This window comes from Periplaneta americana, chromosome 15 (assembly GCF_040183065.1).
Source record: "Periplaneta americana isolate PAMFEO1 chromosome 15, P.americana_PAMFEO1_priV1, whole genome shotgun sequence".
Classification (NCBI taxonomy): domain Eukaryota; kingdom Metazoa; phylum Arthropoda; class Insecta; order Blattodea; family Blattidae; genus Periplaneta; species Periplaneta americana.
In genome coordinates, this window is record NC_091131.1 from 85,970,751 (window position 1) to 85,987,494 (window position 16,744).

Genomic DNA, 16,744 nt, shown 5'->3' on the forward strand with positions numbered 1-16,744 from the left:
TAATAATTATAATAATAGCTCCGCTATTGTAATTAATCATTTACTATTCAATATACTGCTCTTTCTCTTGTTTCCTGGGTGTTTTCATGACTTCGAAACTTCACGTAAGTGTTATATTTAATTTCTTTTAGAACCTTAATGACGTGAAAAATGTTCGAATGAGGTGAATAGAATTTATTCTGCATTCAACTTATTGTGAAACGCTTCGCAACAATTTGTAGTGCGTTCCGTGTTAGAACTAAATGCTGCCCACATTACAGGTGGAAATTCACAATTTTCTTCGATGAAGGTATCCAATAACCTCACATTCCATGCTCACAGATTACTGCAGCACTGAAGCCGTGCATACGACAGGCAGACACTACCCTCTCGCTGGCTCTCTACAGGCAGAAGTTATCAACACAAGCATTATGTAAACATCACCCTATCGCGAACTCTATACAAGCAAAGGGAATCAACTTGGACGTAAGGTAAACATAAGTAGAAATCAAATCTAGAATCAATTGTGACGTCATTCATAAGGATTTGGGAATCAATCCGGACGCAGCCGATGATATTACGGGAATTACAAGGAATTTACTGGGGTTTCTGTTTCAGCAAATTATAAAGCCCGAGAAGGATTACAACAAACAGGAAAAGCAACCGTATCAGGTAAAAATGTAGTAAAATGCCTCTCCGTCACATGTGTGACGATTCTGTAAAAAGTGCAGTGCGCAGAAAAATACATAACTTTTTTTAATAATGAGGCGCCCATTGTCACGAATATTCTGAATGTTGTAAATGAGGACCCTGATTTGAAAGATTTCAAACGGACAACTTATAATTTACTACTGAAGAATACTAGGTTTATACTTTTGAAAAGGAATGCTAACGATAAAATGATTGCAGATAGCTATAGCAGTCTATTCTATATAGAGCTCAACTTATGACGATAGCATGCGAATATAAAGTGAGGTAGCATCTTGCGGAGGAATATATTATATTAGCTATCATGTGCTTTTGTTTACCTCCACGTTTTAGTAAGAGCGGCAGAAGAATACTTCGGCTCATAATATGGGTCAATAACTTTACACATCATATTTCCATGTACAGAAAGAAAAGTAATTAAACCGACAAACTCTGGGAGGTTGTATGGAACACCAAAACAGTTTTCTCTACTGTCATATTGTGCTGTGAGGCACTATTTTGCGAGGACACCAGATCTTAATGTAACACAAACCATTGCCGTGCTTTATTGCTTGAGTGTCTTATAAAACATTTACACACCAAATCACTGCAAAAGATGTTAAAGAAACATTTACACACCAAAATCACTGCAAAAGATGTTCAAAAATACCTCCATTGACCCGTACACAAAGGTTACATCGGCGGGACATGGTTTGTCTAATGCGGTGGAAGACTTCAGGATTATCGTTTACTTCACCTGCTGCAGCAAATATCCGGGCCAGGTCATCATCTGATTCAATTGGGAATTGCGCATCTATCCCTACACAAAAAAGCCAGAGAGGTCAAATTAGGAGATCGAGGAGGCCAAGTACAGGACCTCCTCTGCCAATCCACTTCCCTGGAAATTGTTCAAGTAGTCAAGCACACGATGTGAATTTGTATAGTCGTCATGAACTGAAGAACGCATACGCCCTCTGCCGGTTTAATAAAGCTCTGCACTGGGTCAAGACGTACAACAAAATGTGAATTTGTAGAGTAGTGGTGAACTGAAGAATCATACGTCCTCTGCCGGCTTAATAAAGCCTCTGAAGAAAACATATTAGAGAAAACCATTTGTTTTGGTATCCCATACAACCTCCCGGAGTTGGTCGGTTTAATTACGTTTCACCCTGTATATGATGGAGCAATGATATATATCAATGCATCTACCATTGGCTTAAATAAATAAACATTTACATATGGTATCATAATACAGTACAAGTATTTCGACGCCATCATTAGAGAAGGAGCTTACCCCGCATTGCACTCCATGTCTAGTTCTGGAGAATAGCTCTTGGTAACGGACCTAATACAGTACTTAGATTCCCTTACCCTGTGTTCCCTGATTATGGAGCTGATATGTAACTCCGAAATGTTGGATGTCTCTAAATCTATAACATGGTGCGAATACTCAAAAACATCTTACAGTAAAACACAATTTTGGAAATGAGTATCATTTTAGTGCTATACAATTGTGAAAATGGACGTGATAGGGAATGGTCATAAAGAAAAAATGGGTATAATTTTAAGTTTCATGAAAATGCATCGATATATTTAATTGGGGAATATATGTACATAATTACAATAAAGGAAATAGAAAATTATTAACTAGAACTTGGACAGCAGGAAATGTTTTTATTGTGTTTATTTAACGACGCTCTATCAACTATTGGGTTATTTAGTGTCGATGAAATTGGTAATAGTGAGGCGATATTTGACGAAATGAGCCCAAGGATTCGCCATAGATTACCTGACATTCACCTTACGGTTGGGAAAAACCTCGGTAATAACCCAACCAGCTAATCAGCCCAAGCGGGAATCGAACCCATGCCCTAGCGCAACTCCGGATCAACAGGGAAACGTCCTACCGCTCGAGCTAAGCTGGTAACTAGCAGGAAATGTTAGAACAAAATATGAAATGAATTTGTTAAATCTTAAGAAGTGAATAGTGATTTTTGTGGACCGGTAAGTGACCCATTTCTATTGCGACGAATTATAGTTTTATTTTATTTTGTACGACGCTTTATAAACTGCGATGGTTATCTAGCTCTGAGTGAAACGAAAGTGATAATGCCAGCGAATTAAGTTCAGGATCCAAAGTCAAAAGCTACCCAGCATTTGCTCTTAACGAATTGGGGAAATAAACTTCAAAACTTCAATCAGGTAACTTATCCCAACCAGAATTTGAACCCGGGCCCGCTCGTTTCACGTCAGCCATGCTAATCGTTACCCTACAGTGGTGGACATAATAGTTTTAATACTTTGCTGATTTGACAATACCAAACTTAGTTGATGGAGTAGATCTCATTCTCAAAATTAACTACTGATTTGACAAATGACATAGATTATGAACGTTGATGAATTAAAAATATACTTTTTGACGTAGACAAACACTTAGCATTAATTAATTTTGCATTAATCGTTGTTAGTGAAACTGACCGATTCAATAACTGCTGCATTTTAAAACGTTTTCCAACTTTTAAATAAATAAACAAATAAGTGAATAATAAATAATCAATCTCACAAAATGTACCGGTCACATAAAAGCCTATTTCTTAATTAAACATTAAGCTAATTGCTAGAGTATTCGAGTTTAAATAAAAACGTATTGCTGCGTTGTAGTTCTTCTTAAATTCAATGATGCTCGTTAACAAAATTTGTGGCCCTTGTGGACTTGTAAAACACACACAACCTGTAGAAAGACTCGCACGCCTTTCCATCAACACCACCAGGGGTTAAACAATGTAAATCTCTGTAGGTTTCGAATCCCGGTGTCCAGCTTGTGGACATTTCCAATGTAAACCGCAATTGTCTCTGTCGCACCGCAATCCATCCCCTTTCCGTGATCGGAATGGCCAAGTTGCGGTCAATCGCGTCGGACTGTTTGCTAAACTTTGCACAAACACCGGAGTAATCACTGTAACAACATTGTTCTCTAACATCCGTCGCAGAGGAATTGCTTTCATCCTTAGTTACAGCATTCAAGCAGAAGAGGAAATCAAATCATCTCACTTTCCTGACTGTTCTGCCTCAAATACTGACGGAAGTATTTCTTTCCCTTTACTTTCTACAAAACAGTGTCCAATTTGCACTTCATTAGTCGAAAGGAAAGACCGTCGCAGTTCCACGCCAGAGAACCAAATTCAAATACTGACGAGACCAAGTGGAATTTGTATTGTAGAAATATGTTGCTCAGGCAGATGCTCTCAGGGTACTCCCGATCCACTTGCTTTAATTCCTGTAATCTACAATTATCGTCATTAATAATGCAGAAAAGAATGGCAAATTACTACTATGAAAATTTTATTTCTTCGATCTGTGATGGAAGTGATCGACTGGATGTGGAACAAAGGCATAATTCACCAATGTCAATTCGAACACGTTCAAGTTAGTGTGCACGACAAGTACTTCAAGCGACAAGCGTGCTATCTCACTTTCTAAGAAAGAATGCGACATGTACCTACAATATATCTACAGTTAAAATGTTGTAGCGATGTAGTCTATTATGTAGATGCATAAGTTCGTAGCGTTTTTATTCGTCATCACAACACTGCGTTGTTAGAAGTTTGATTGTCGTTTGTCATTTGTTGTTTGGACTAATGTAATTGTAAACACTAAAAAAGATGAAGTGCCAAGTGTAAAAACACCAACACTTCCGACATATTTTTCTGTTTGAGTTTAATAGAGTAGCAAATGTAGCGGAGACTGCTCGAAACATTTGTACCATGTACGGGGAGAATGCCATCGGAGAAAGCATTGCAAGAAAATGGTTTTGTGTCGCTTCTACACACAACACTCCATACAAAAGTTAGTACCGCTTCCAATCCAATGGTTTGGGAAAGTGTTGTCCAATGTCGTACGCACATCTTGTTGGAAGATTGTGCTAGGCTGTTTGTGTATAGTCTGTGGAAATACGTATTCTTCTACCATGTCTAGGTATGGAGGTGCAGTGACAGTAGGCTCAATGAAAAAGAACGGTCCAATTACCATATCCTGCATAAGACCACACCATATATTTAATTTAGTGCGGTCTGGAATATACAGGGATTTTGAGAGCCCCATATTTGGATACCATGTAGATTAATTTTCCCAGACAAATGAAATTTACCTCGTCAAAAAACACAACATGACTAGAAAAATCTTGGTTTTCGTTAATGCGCTCTAAAATCCCAATATTGCAAATTCTTGTCGCTGAGTTTTTCGGTTAGCTTCATTACTGGAGCAGTTTGTATCTTACAGAGATTATTCTTATGTTACATAATTTCCACAACGACGGACAACACTAGTGTCATTCGCATGAGTGACGAAAATATTTGAGTTGAAATTCTCAACAATAACAATAACAATTTCCCTACGCCTTAAGTCACCATTTCATAGACAAAATCAGGGAAGTCCTAGAGGACCATCCTGCAATATCGGTTATTTAACGACGCTGTATCACTTATGTATAATTTTTGGAATTAGGTGTTGTACTGTAAGATGGAATTGTTTGCAAGTATGAAGATTAACAATGGGTTTAATTGATTTGTCTTAAACTTAAGAACATTTAAAAAAAACAAACAAATAATCAGCACCGGTAGGATTCGAACACATAGCCTCCACTTATTAACGTCTAGACCAAACCGGTGACATAACGATGTTGTTGATGATTGTAGGTTTAGGAATAAGACTTCATTTTATATGCACAGCGATCAACAGAAATGTTAATGGTAGCTAGTGTGTTTGCTGTAATGGACCGGTAAGTAAAAAGAGGTTCCGTCTCATGTCCGTACAACAGAAAGAGCTTACTCTCATCATGGCAATTTTTGACGCTTTGAACTCAGTCATAAAGCCGCAAATTGAATGAAACTGTCCAGCGGTAAAAACGTTTTATAGAGGCAACTAATCAGACCCACCTATTCTACTTTTATTGAATACACATTCCTTATTATCTCCGTCTCTTGATCTCTAAACCTCAAATTCGAGACATCTTTCTGTCTCAATAGGAAAATGGTCTCATCCAGCTAAACATTTCCTACTTCGTAGAGATATCGTTTACTGCTTCTTTCAGACACTTCATCTAAAAATAAGAGCTCAAATTTCTTGGAAATGAGATGGAAATCTCTACTCAATTTATCAAGAGTTTTCCTTCCAGGTATTTAGCTTTGTTACTTGTGACGTTTGTAGAAAAAAAAAAAATATATGCCTGCTCTTTTGTCACAAGGTGAATTCAATTATTTCTTTTCTCCTGCTAAATACGTTTTCTAAAGCAAATTGTTTCCCTTTGTGTAGATATAACAGTATAATACATTTTCTTTCTTTCATAGCTGTGCTTCAGTGCCAACTTTTAACAAGTCTTTAACAAATTGTCTCGAACATTTATTTTTAATAGAGTTGTGCTGTCATTTCTTGAGAAACAAGACACTTTCTTGTATCACGTGCGAAAGTTTATTTTTGTTTGAAGGTTTTATACACATCATTAAATAAACCGTCTGCTAGCATTCAACTACTGTGTTGTGAGCTCATACATTTTTGCATTTTCTACCGTTTTACAAGCGTTTAAAACTTTAAAGTTAGCGGACAGGGTTCGATTCTCAGCAGGGAATGGAATGGTATTTCAGGAGGGGGCCCCACTACGACCCACTACTGCGACTTTTCAAGATCTATTGCACTAACCCTCAAGCTAGGCGCATTTCCAAACCCACACCGACTGACTACAGTAAGGTTCGCTGCGTATCCAGGCAACCCACTCGTCCCTAGGAGCGTATTCCGAATTTCAGCGCTGAGCAATCTGATGGCATCACGGTGTTCCGATTTCAACGATGACGTCACTGATGCCCCACCGGTGTCGCACCGGTTCCATCAGCTTGCAGAGGTGGTGGCAGTCTCCACCAGCCGCCATCAGTGAATCTGATTGGTTCTTATATAGGGCGGGAATTAGCAGACGAATGACATCGTGCACTGTTGTGTCATGGCAGTGTGTTCTGCTGTATTGTTTGTAATGAGCACAACGTGAAAACAATATGTTAATGGCTTATGAGCGAACATGTCAACGGATAAATTATTTATGCTCTCTTTTCTTTGAACGACACGCCAGTACGGAAATTTCGCAAAATCTTGCTAGCGTAGCACAGCCAACAACTTGTACAGCCGCCATAACAGGCATCGAACCTTCTAGCATTTTTCCTATTTACCTGCAGCGTGACGTCAATGTTGTTCACAGGCCCGGTGAGATTTGGAATACGCTACAGGCCAAGCTCCCTACGTGCGTCTCCAGCCGCCGTTCGGGAAATGCTATGGAATGACGACGAAATGGAGAAACGTCTAATGTCTAATATGGGTAAACGGGAGAACTCCGAAAAAAAAAAAGAAGACCAATTACGACCTTGTCCGCCACAAGTGTCACTATGTATTTTTCAATGAAAAATTCCAAATCTGACCGGGAGTCGAACCCGGACCGCTTACATGACAGGCCTAAGGTCTGACCACACAGCCACCGCAGGATCTCAGAAGGGAAGGGAATATTTACCCGTCTCTCATAGAAACTAGATATAGTACACACCTGTGGAGTAACAGTTAGCCCGTCTGACCGCGAAACCAGGTGGCCCGGGTTCGATTCCCTATCGGGCCAAGTTACCTGGTTGAGGTTTTTCCGGGATTTTCCCTCAACCCATTATGAGCAAATGCTGGGTAACTATCGGTGATGGACTCCGGACTCATTTCACCGGCATCATCTCCTTCATCTCATTCAGACCTAAATAACCTAAGATGTTGACAAAGCGTCGTAAAATAACCTACTAAAAAAGATAAAATATACAGAATGGATGTCATAACTGTGCAGAATGAAGGGGGTAATAGAATACATTAAAATAAATAAAAACCTCACTATGCGTTTTGTAATTAAGTGCATAGTTCACTAGAAAATTTGTCCGAGAGTCTGTGTAGTTTGGTAACAGGATGTCGCAGGTTCACGTGCGAATACACACACGCACTCAGTATGAACAGCAAAATGCCGTTCCTTAGTCATTCCAGTAGGGTTGCAGACTTCCTAATGCAAGGAAATAATGATACTGTTAATCTTTTTATTTAATTTGGGAGAAAATCTTCCACTTTACTGAAATAGTGCAAAGAGATAAATAATTTCTTTTCAGTTTCTCTAACGAGAAGAATAAAAATCAGAATCGTACGGACAGTACTTATCGAGTAAAACAGCATTAACATTTAGCGGAAAGTATATATTTTTTTTTCTGAGAAAATATTCATTTGGCACTAATATGATATTATAATTTGTTGCTGCACTCTATCCAAGGAATATGCCCTAAGCTGTTAAAATTTGCAGTTATATTTCTTTCACTCTGTATGCAGGGTGGAAGTGAAATAACCAGGTATATTTAAGAGACGTTAATAACACCCTATAATTGTGAAAAAAAATCTATATTATATTTTATTATGAAATGCACGATTAATTAGTGAATGAACGTCAATGTAAACAAACCATTACATAAGCTACCCGCCGAGCATAACCTCTTGGGCTTAAAATGACCCAACTATATTTGAACTTGAATGTAAACAAAACATTGCGTGTGCTACCCGTCGCCCATAAGTTGTCTTTGAACTTCAAAGTAAACAAAACATTACGTACTTGTTCATTTCCATTATCTTATTAAAAGTTACTCATCATTTAATAATAACTTAAAAACATTGTTCAACGCTAGAGTCATTATCAGGTTTAGAATCCGGGACACGTTAGCAACCAATGTACGCACAACTTTACTATAGAGTTCCTTGAACGTAGTAGAAAGATATACTTTGAATGTAAATAACGTGCTTCGTTATATTCTACTGTTAATAGTACAATCTAATGACGGTGGGAAATGAAGTAGGATACATACCTCACAAGTTTTCATGTCCCTCGGTGACGTTGAAGGCGTTAGCGTTACAATGAACAACCATGTACATACTTGCAAGTAGTTCGAAAAACTGTTCATTATGAATTGAAACTGCATTGTGATGGCCTGAGTTCATTTCGTAGAGAGACACGGAAGAATACTGTACCTCTGATCACGAACCGGATTGTACACTAACTCACAGGCAAACAAAACGCAACGCACCATCTCACTCTATCTGTACTCCGTTGCACTGTAACTTCACTTCATTCTTAAGTTGTCTCGGATCCTAAGTCTGATCATTAAACATCAAACCACAATAAAAACTCTGGTAAACTCACTCGAAGCATTACACGAACATTTTAGACGTAATATTCAAAATAAGCCACCGGCGTGACTCAGTCGGTTAAGGCGCTTGCTTGCCGGTCTGAAGTTGCGCTCGGGCGCGAGTTCGATCCCCGCTTGGGCTGATTACCTGGTTGGGTTCTTTCAGAGGTTTTCCCCAATCGTAAGGTGAATGCCAGGTAATCTATGGCGAATCCTCGTCCTCATCTCGCCAAATACTATCACCAATCACATCGACGCTAAATAACCTAGTAGTTGATACAGCGTCGTTAAATAACCAACTTAAAAATATTCAAAATGGCCCCCATTCGCTTCTACACATGCTTGACACGATCGCAACCAAATTTGACGCGCCCTTGCGAGAATGACTGGGTCGTTTTCGACATCCCTAGCTGCCAGTAAAATACGCAACTGTTCTTTAATGTTCTAAGTACAGTCAAACGCGATGTCCCAATATCGCGACTGCTCCATCCGGCGTTTTCTTCCACCAAATTTAAGACATCCTCCTCTTTGTCGATTATTTCGTCAGGACGTTGCAGCCCACGACTACAATAACCTGGAACAACACTGCCAGTATCACGGACCCGCTGACAGTCTGCGATAAATGTCTCTGGATTTGGAATTTTCCTCTCAGGGAACTACATCGTGTTTCGCCGTAAATTAAATCATACCGAGATAGCCTATTCGCTGTTTGAAAATCGTGGCATTATCTGATACACACAACACTAAACAACAACTCACCGGCTCTCCAAAGTAGGAACTGATACAACAAGGAAACGAATTCAGGTTTGTGTACCCAGTGAACGACCCCCACCACAATCATCCCCTCAGGTCAGCACCAAACAACCATTCACCGACTCTCCAAAGTACGCACTGATACAACAAGGAAGCGAACTCAGGTTTGTCTGCCGAGTGATCGACCCCCACTAACCATCTCTCTCAGGTTACAATGTTGCAACCTCTTCGAATTTTAAAAAGTTTAAATTATTCTTACGTCCACCTTTTTTTCGAAAACCGTTCACTCTATTGAAATACACCAAAGGGAAAAATAATTCTTCATTAGATTCTCTATCGACATAGACAAAAATCACGTTCCCACTCACAACAGTTATCGAAACAGAGGGTGTTAAAGATTTTGAGAAAATGACTTTTTTCTGCGAAAACTATAAACTTTATACCAATATGTTTCTAGACTTTTTTGTTACATGCACCATGTTATTCATACTGATAATGTGTCTTGTTAATTTACTTCCATTCTGTATTCTACATCTTGTTTGTATCGCATTGTTGTAAGTCATGGCGTCTTGAAATTCTGACATGTAACCAGGAAGTCTCGGTACTTGTAAATTATTATTTTCACTTGGTTCACCCATCCTTATTGATCTGTCCATCCATCCGTCCACCAAACCCACCAACCCATTCATTCATCCGTCAGTCCGCTCGTCTCTCTGTCTACCCACCCATCCATCCATCACGAGAGTATTTATTGAATGAAGAATAGCGAACGGAAAATTGGTGAAATCATGTAAATGGAAATAAGGACAAACATTCTAGGAAAGTTTACCGATAAAACTTTTTATCCTACACGATTTCCACTTATACTCGCCGTGTTTACTGGAGTCTCAAACATGGAAAATATCCACTGTAGCTATCTGGCCGTACATAGGGCCTAAATATTTAACGGTTATTTTACATCACGAAGAAATGTCTAGGTTTTTTATTTAATTTATGAATAATTCGTGGTATGCTGTACCTTCACAACACTCAACTCTCCTCCTGAACAACGAGATGCAGTCACGTCAGCGAACAACACTAACTTCCTTGTTTTGTTCATTACGCACTCAGTCCTCGCGCTGAAGCGGTCATTGCTTAACATTTTATTCATGGAACGTGATTAGAATATCCTCTTAACGACGTCAGCTTTAGAAGCTGCTCCACTGAGCACAATTATTAATGTAATTCGCTGAATCTGTTTTACAGATCTTCTTCCATTACTCGTGAATACAAAAGAAAAGAAATTATAATTAACTACGATTCAGATATGAGCTATATTTGAAAATCAAAGACAATTCAAAAGATCTCGTCACTCATAAAAAGTAAATATTATATCATAGGAAAAGACACGCAGTAAAGTTTATTTTATTTATCAGAATTATTGTTCAGACAATAGACAAAATTAGTGTCATGAAGTTGACATTTTTCTCATCCTACGATTTCGTAACTATTCAGTTGCTGTAATTTTTCGTGAGAGTGACATTGTACAGTAGTCTATTTTCTTGAAATATTGTTTAAAAGGCATACGTAAATGAAATCATTCAATAAGAAAATTAACTTCCGTTTTCTGGATTATACGCAAAAAGTAATTTAATTGTAATCCCAAAAGTAAGATTTTTTTTTTGCTTAATCTATACATTGTACGGTTTAATTACATAGGTAATTAATTTTGTAAAAATTTAAATAAGTAGTAGTATTTATACTGTAATCATTTCTAATATTTCTATTTGTGAAAAGGTGCTTAGGAAATTATTTGGGGCTAAGAGGGATGAAGTTACAGGATAATGGAGAAAGTTACACAACACAGAACTGCACGCATTGTATTCTACACCTGACATAATTAGGAACATTAAATCCAGACGTTTGAGATGGGCAGGGCATGTAGCACGTATGGGCGAATCCAGAAATGCATATAGAGTGTTAGTTGGAAGGCCGGAGGGAAAAAGACCTTTGGGGAGGCCGAGACGTAGGTGGGAGGATAATATTAAAATGGATTTGAGGGAGGTGGAAAATGATGATAGAGACTGGATTAATCTTGCTCAGGATAGGGACCAATGGCGGGCTTATGTGAGGGCGGCAATGAACCTCCGGGTTCCTTAAACGCCAGTAAGTAAGTAAGTAAGTAAGTAAGTAAGTAAGTAAGTAAGTAAGTAAGTAAGTAAGTAAGTAAGTAAGTAAGTAAGTAAGTAAGTAAGTAAGCATGCGAAAGATACTTTTAACACTAGTGCAAGAAAAAACACTGTATTTTAATACTGACTTTCAACTGTTTCCGCCGACTGCCCGATGTTTCCCACCATTATATCACATGGAAGCAATCGCAACCGATCAATAAACCGGTTCAAGTAATTACAAGCGTGCTTTAAAATGACTGTTTTTTTGGTTCAGAACTGTATCTACACAAATTAAACAAATTGCTTCAACAACCATTTATAGATAACTATATGAAATAATTAAGAATTATATTTAACTAAAAAAAATAGTGGAGAACCGGGAACCTCTACCACTGACCTGAACAACACCTGGTTGTAATGTGTTGACTGTTGAAGCTCCATTACTACAGTGAGCATGAGCGCACTGAAGAAGTGACGTTGTCTTTATACCAGTACGAAGGAACGGCTGCCCAAAAAATGTGTTCTTGATACACACGTTAAAAATAATTTTATTATGTTTATACAGGGACATCATTTTATTTTAACTTCAATTTTTATTGTACCTGAGTTTTTGAATGTACTTCACTCCCACCCCTTCTACTAATGAAGTTTCAACTGTTCTCCAGACAGAATCAAGGCCGCTTATAGTAAACAGCACTGAGTTACTGAGTATAGTATGTTCCAGAAATATCTTCGCGTTTTCCAGTGACGAAAGAACTTTTAATATTGAATCATATTTTCGCACAGGTACTGTCCGTTTGCCTACGTCGCATCCCGATTTCCCCCACCTGCTTCTGCACGCCTCTCTGTAAAAGCAGGGCTGTCTTAGCTCTTTTCTGAAAACATTAATTTCTGTTAGGAATTGGACGTTTACGTAATATTATACAACTGTTTAAAATAGCTTAAATAAAAGGGCCTCGTTAAGTAATTAACTGTCACGTGATTTCCCTCCTTTCTACGATCCTGCGGCATAACCACTTGGACGGACAGTAGATAGCATGTCTGAGTAATTTTATCTGTGCGGGTCGGGCAGAAGTGATGATTGAATTTACAGTACATAAGGTACTCTTTTGTAGAGTAGGTACAGAATTATTTCAACATGAGTTACTAGTACGAAGGACGAAACTGGTAATTGGAATTAGATGCAATAGTCTATAGTGCGGTAATATGCACAAAAGAACTGAAGCCTGTAGGCTATCGGAATGAACGGCTACCATTTTCAAAAATGTGTTTAAATATCCATATTATGATTATTTTTCAATTGAACTTCAATCTCTATAGTGTACGCTAATGTGGTGTAGACAGTATAATATACACTGCATAATGAACACGTTCGCATGGATAACTCAGTTCGTGAGTAAAAACACTTATTCTTAATACAGTACTGCATTTTGATTAAATAAAAACCTAATGAAAATTATCGAACTCAAAATCGCGATATTTCCTAGTTTACGTAAATGGATGAAGTACTTTTCCTCCCTCCTATACCTAGTAAAGTGATTTGTTTGTGTTTTACGCCAGTATCATCGAACTCCGGTTGTGGAAGGGGGTAGCGAACGGTGTTTCCGGTTCTCTAAAGGTATAGCCAGGTTAATATTAAAAATGTTAGTAAAAATAAAATGATGTCCCTGTAGATCTTGCTTCATTCGACCCACTGTCTCGTTCTGCAAACATCCCTACTCACAAAATAAATTGTCATTTTTAAACACTTGTATGTCCACCGTTGTGGCTGAGGGGTTAGCGAGTCTACCTCCGAACCCAACGGGCCCGGGTTCGATTTCCGGTAGGGACGAGTTGCCTGGGTGAGGTTTTTTTTTTTGAGGTTTTCCCTCATTTCTATGGATGAAATCAGGTAACTTTATCAGGCGATTGGAACCCCACTCATCTTCGCCACTTCCTTTCCTTCCTATCATCCTTTCATTCATCATCCCGTTACTGCTTCTGGTTTTCAGATCGCTCTACAGGCGGCCCTCCGAAGCTGCTGGTTCTCTCAACTGGCCTCCGTGGATTGTATTCAAGTGATGATGGATAGCTTCTGCAACGGAACCCGGGGCAGACCTTCTCGGGGGAGGACTTCCGCCTCGGACCGTTAAGGGAGCCTGGGGGGGGAGGTTGCCGAAGCAGGAGTGGTACATGGACGCTGTTGGCTTAGGGACCGGTCGTTAAGGGGGTCAAGTGGTTAGATCGGTGCGCGTAGAAGATCGGTGGGCACGCAACTCATCCCATATAGGGGGGTGTACAACATACCTCAGGTCGTAGTGCATGGGATGTTCCCTCCCTCCCTTCCTCCTAACAAGAAAAAAAACACTTGTATCGTAAATAACTATTGTAATATTAATACAAGTATTTTTCTCCTCTTGAGATTCAAACCATTGTACAACTGCAAATAGTCTACGATTATTGAGATTTTGTGTCGTATGTAATTTAATATTTTTATGATGTTCTACGCGGTGTGATATTTATTTATTTTTATTTATTTATTTTATTGGGTTATTTTACGACGCTGTATCAACATCTAGGTTATTTAGCCTCTGAATGATATGAAGGTGATAATGCCGGTGAAATGAGTCCGGGGTCCAGCACCGAAAGTTACCCAGCATTTGCTCGTATTGGATTGAGGGAAAACCCCGGAAAAAACCTCAACCAGGTAACTTGCCCCGACCGAGATTCGAACCCGGGCCACCTGGTTTCGCGGTCAGACGCGCTGACCGTTACTCCACAGGTGTGGACCGGTGTGATATTTTTATGGTTTTTGAACAATATCAGAGTTGAAGAAACTTTCGACGTTTCGGAGCTACTTACCATCCAATTTCAAAATAGGCAAAGAAAGGGAAGCGTATATGTTGGATCCCTCATAGAGATGTATTCTCTGGGACTGTCTTTGCTGATGGAAACGGTAAATAACTCTGGAATGTTGCATATTTCTTTAACTGTGACTTGGTGCAAAAATAAAAAAATTGAAAAGTTCGGACCATAATTTTATCAATATTCACATGACATTTTATACGCAGAATGACCTCAAAAATAAGAACCGTAAGTGTCGATGTAACTACAGTATATGTTAAGAAACACAAGAGCCTGTTTGAATATTCGTACCTTCATTTAATAACATATTTTTTAGAGAGACTGTTAATAGTCTCTGTATCAACAGTCTTTCATAAAGCAGGTATAAATATATTTAGAGTGTGCTGATTTTTAAACAGCTACTATATTTTACAGTCAAGTTGTTTTTTTCCTACACGAATTGCTTCTGCTCACAATCCAATTACGAATAAAGGCTCTCCAAGACAGTACAAATTGATCAGGACCGGCCGCTACTTCGACATTCCCGCCGGGAAAAAGAAGATTGAAATAACGTTCCTTTAGCACATTGTTTTCCAAAGCATCACTTAAATATGTTGTTCATCTCATTTCTTCATAAAAGATTGTCTAAGTCTGAAGTAATGGAAGCGATTTCTGTGTCACCACGGACTACTCTGCTTAATGAACTGCTGATAATTAGGGCTAAAGTCATAATCAGCACCTATAATTGAGAAATATTTAATATATGAAGTTCGGTCTCTTGTTTCAATCGCAAATGAGTTATAAAAATGTTGTCATAGCTGTGAAATAAATATGCCTATAATATAAAACTTGCGACTGAGACTCCAATTTCCACTCTATCATAAAAACTCAATACGTATAATATTAATAATGGTAATCTACAGATAATAAGTAAGCCAGCAAACTCATTCAAGGGGTTAGGTATAGCTTAAAGCAGTAAAATTTTGGAAATATTCAACATTTTTTTCCTCCATTACTGTATCTCGTGCAATAATGAAAATAAGGAATGTAGTTGAAAGAGCATGATATTGTGAACATGTGTTTCAGGAATAAAATAAAAGCGAGAGAACTTGAAGAAGTTAACAGGTTTGTGAGATATGAGGGAAACGCTCATCACTGCACTACCACCATTATGAATTTTGAAAAAAAAAAATATATATACGAGTATATATATATATATATGTATAAATATTTTTTTTAATCGTAAAAATACTTTTTCATATAGCAGAAGGGCAGTGTTTTACACATACGAATTTTCATTATTGTACAAGATACAGTAATGGAGAAAAAATGTTGAATATTTCCTAAACTTTTACTGCTGTAAGCTGTACCTAACCTCTTAACCAGTGATGAGAAGTCGGTACATGAATCTTACGACCCCGATTCTACTCTCTCATAAAAGCTCACTACGTATTGCTAATGGTAATTTTTAAAAAGTGAGTCAGCAAACCAGTGGTATAATAACATAGCACAGCTAAGTCTAATGGTTGTTCTAATCGAAATGTCCCACGACGTAGCGTCATGGTTTAAGGTAGTGGTAGTCAGCACTCGCTGAAATGGGTAACGGGTAAGCAGTATATCGCAATATGCACCATCTTGCGGGAGGAAGCATACCCGCCAGCAGCCATAGATGCACACTGGTCCTGTAAGAGACCTGCGAGTAAGAGACGCTAGCCCAAGAGTGCTCTGTGCTGATGACCGCTGGTTTAAGGCATCATGCTTAGGACTCGCGTTAAGGAAGGAGCGCTGATTTGAGTCCTCAAAAAAAAATTTCTAATGAAATTTCGACCAGTGTATAGGACCGGTGCCCACCCAGCATCGTGATGAATTTGGGGACCTGCTACACAGCGAAATCCGGTTACGAAAACCAGGTATAACGGCAGGAGAGATCATCGTGCTAAGCACACGATGCCTCCCTTCTGGTTGAATGATTGTTTAACTCTGCTGTGGCATTATTTGGACGTGAGGCCAGCAGCCGGCCTGTGCTCTTCATGGGCTGTCACGCCACGGATTATATTGATATTATTATTATTATTATTATTATTATTATTATTATTATTATTATTATTATTATTATTATTT

The 16,744-nt window shown here is 38.6% G+C and overlaps 1 protein-coding gene across 5 annotated transcripts in view; it reads right to left on the bottom strand.

The window, feature by feature from the left end:
* The window catches only part of Rab26 (RAS oncogene family member Rab26), a 344,828-nt gene that overhangs the window by 236,942 nt on the left and 91,142 nt on the right, over positions 1–16,744 (bottom strand). Inside the window, exon 1 of one of the 5 annotated variants that reach the window (XM_069847796.1) lies at positions 9,657–9,779. The exons of the other annotated variants lie outside the window; for them this stretch is intronic. The gene's annotated coding sequence lies outside the window, so the exon portion shown is untranslated. Of the gene's footprint in view, positions 1–9,656; positions 9,780–16,744 lie in introns of those variants that run through there. 5 annotated transcript variants of the gene reach the window in all.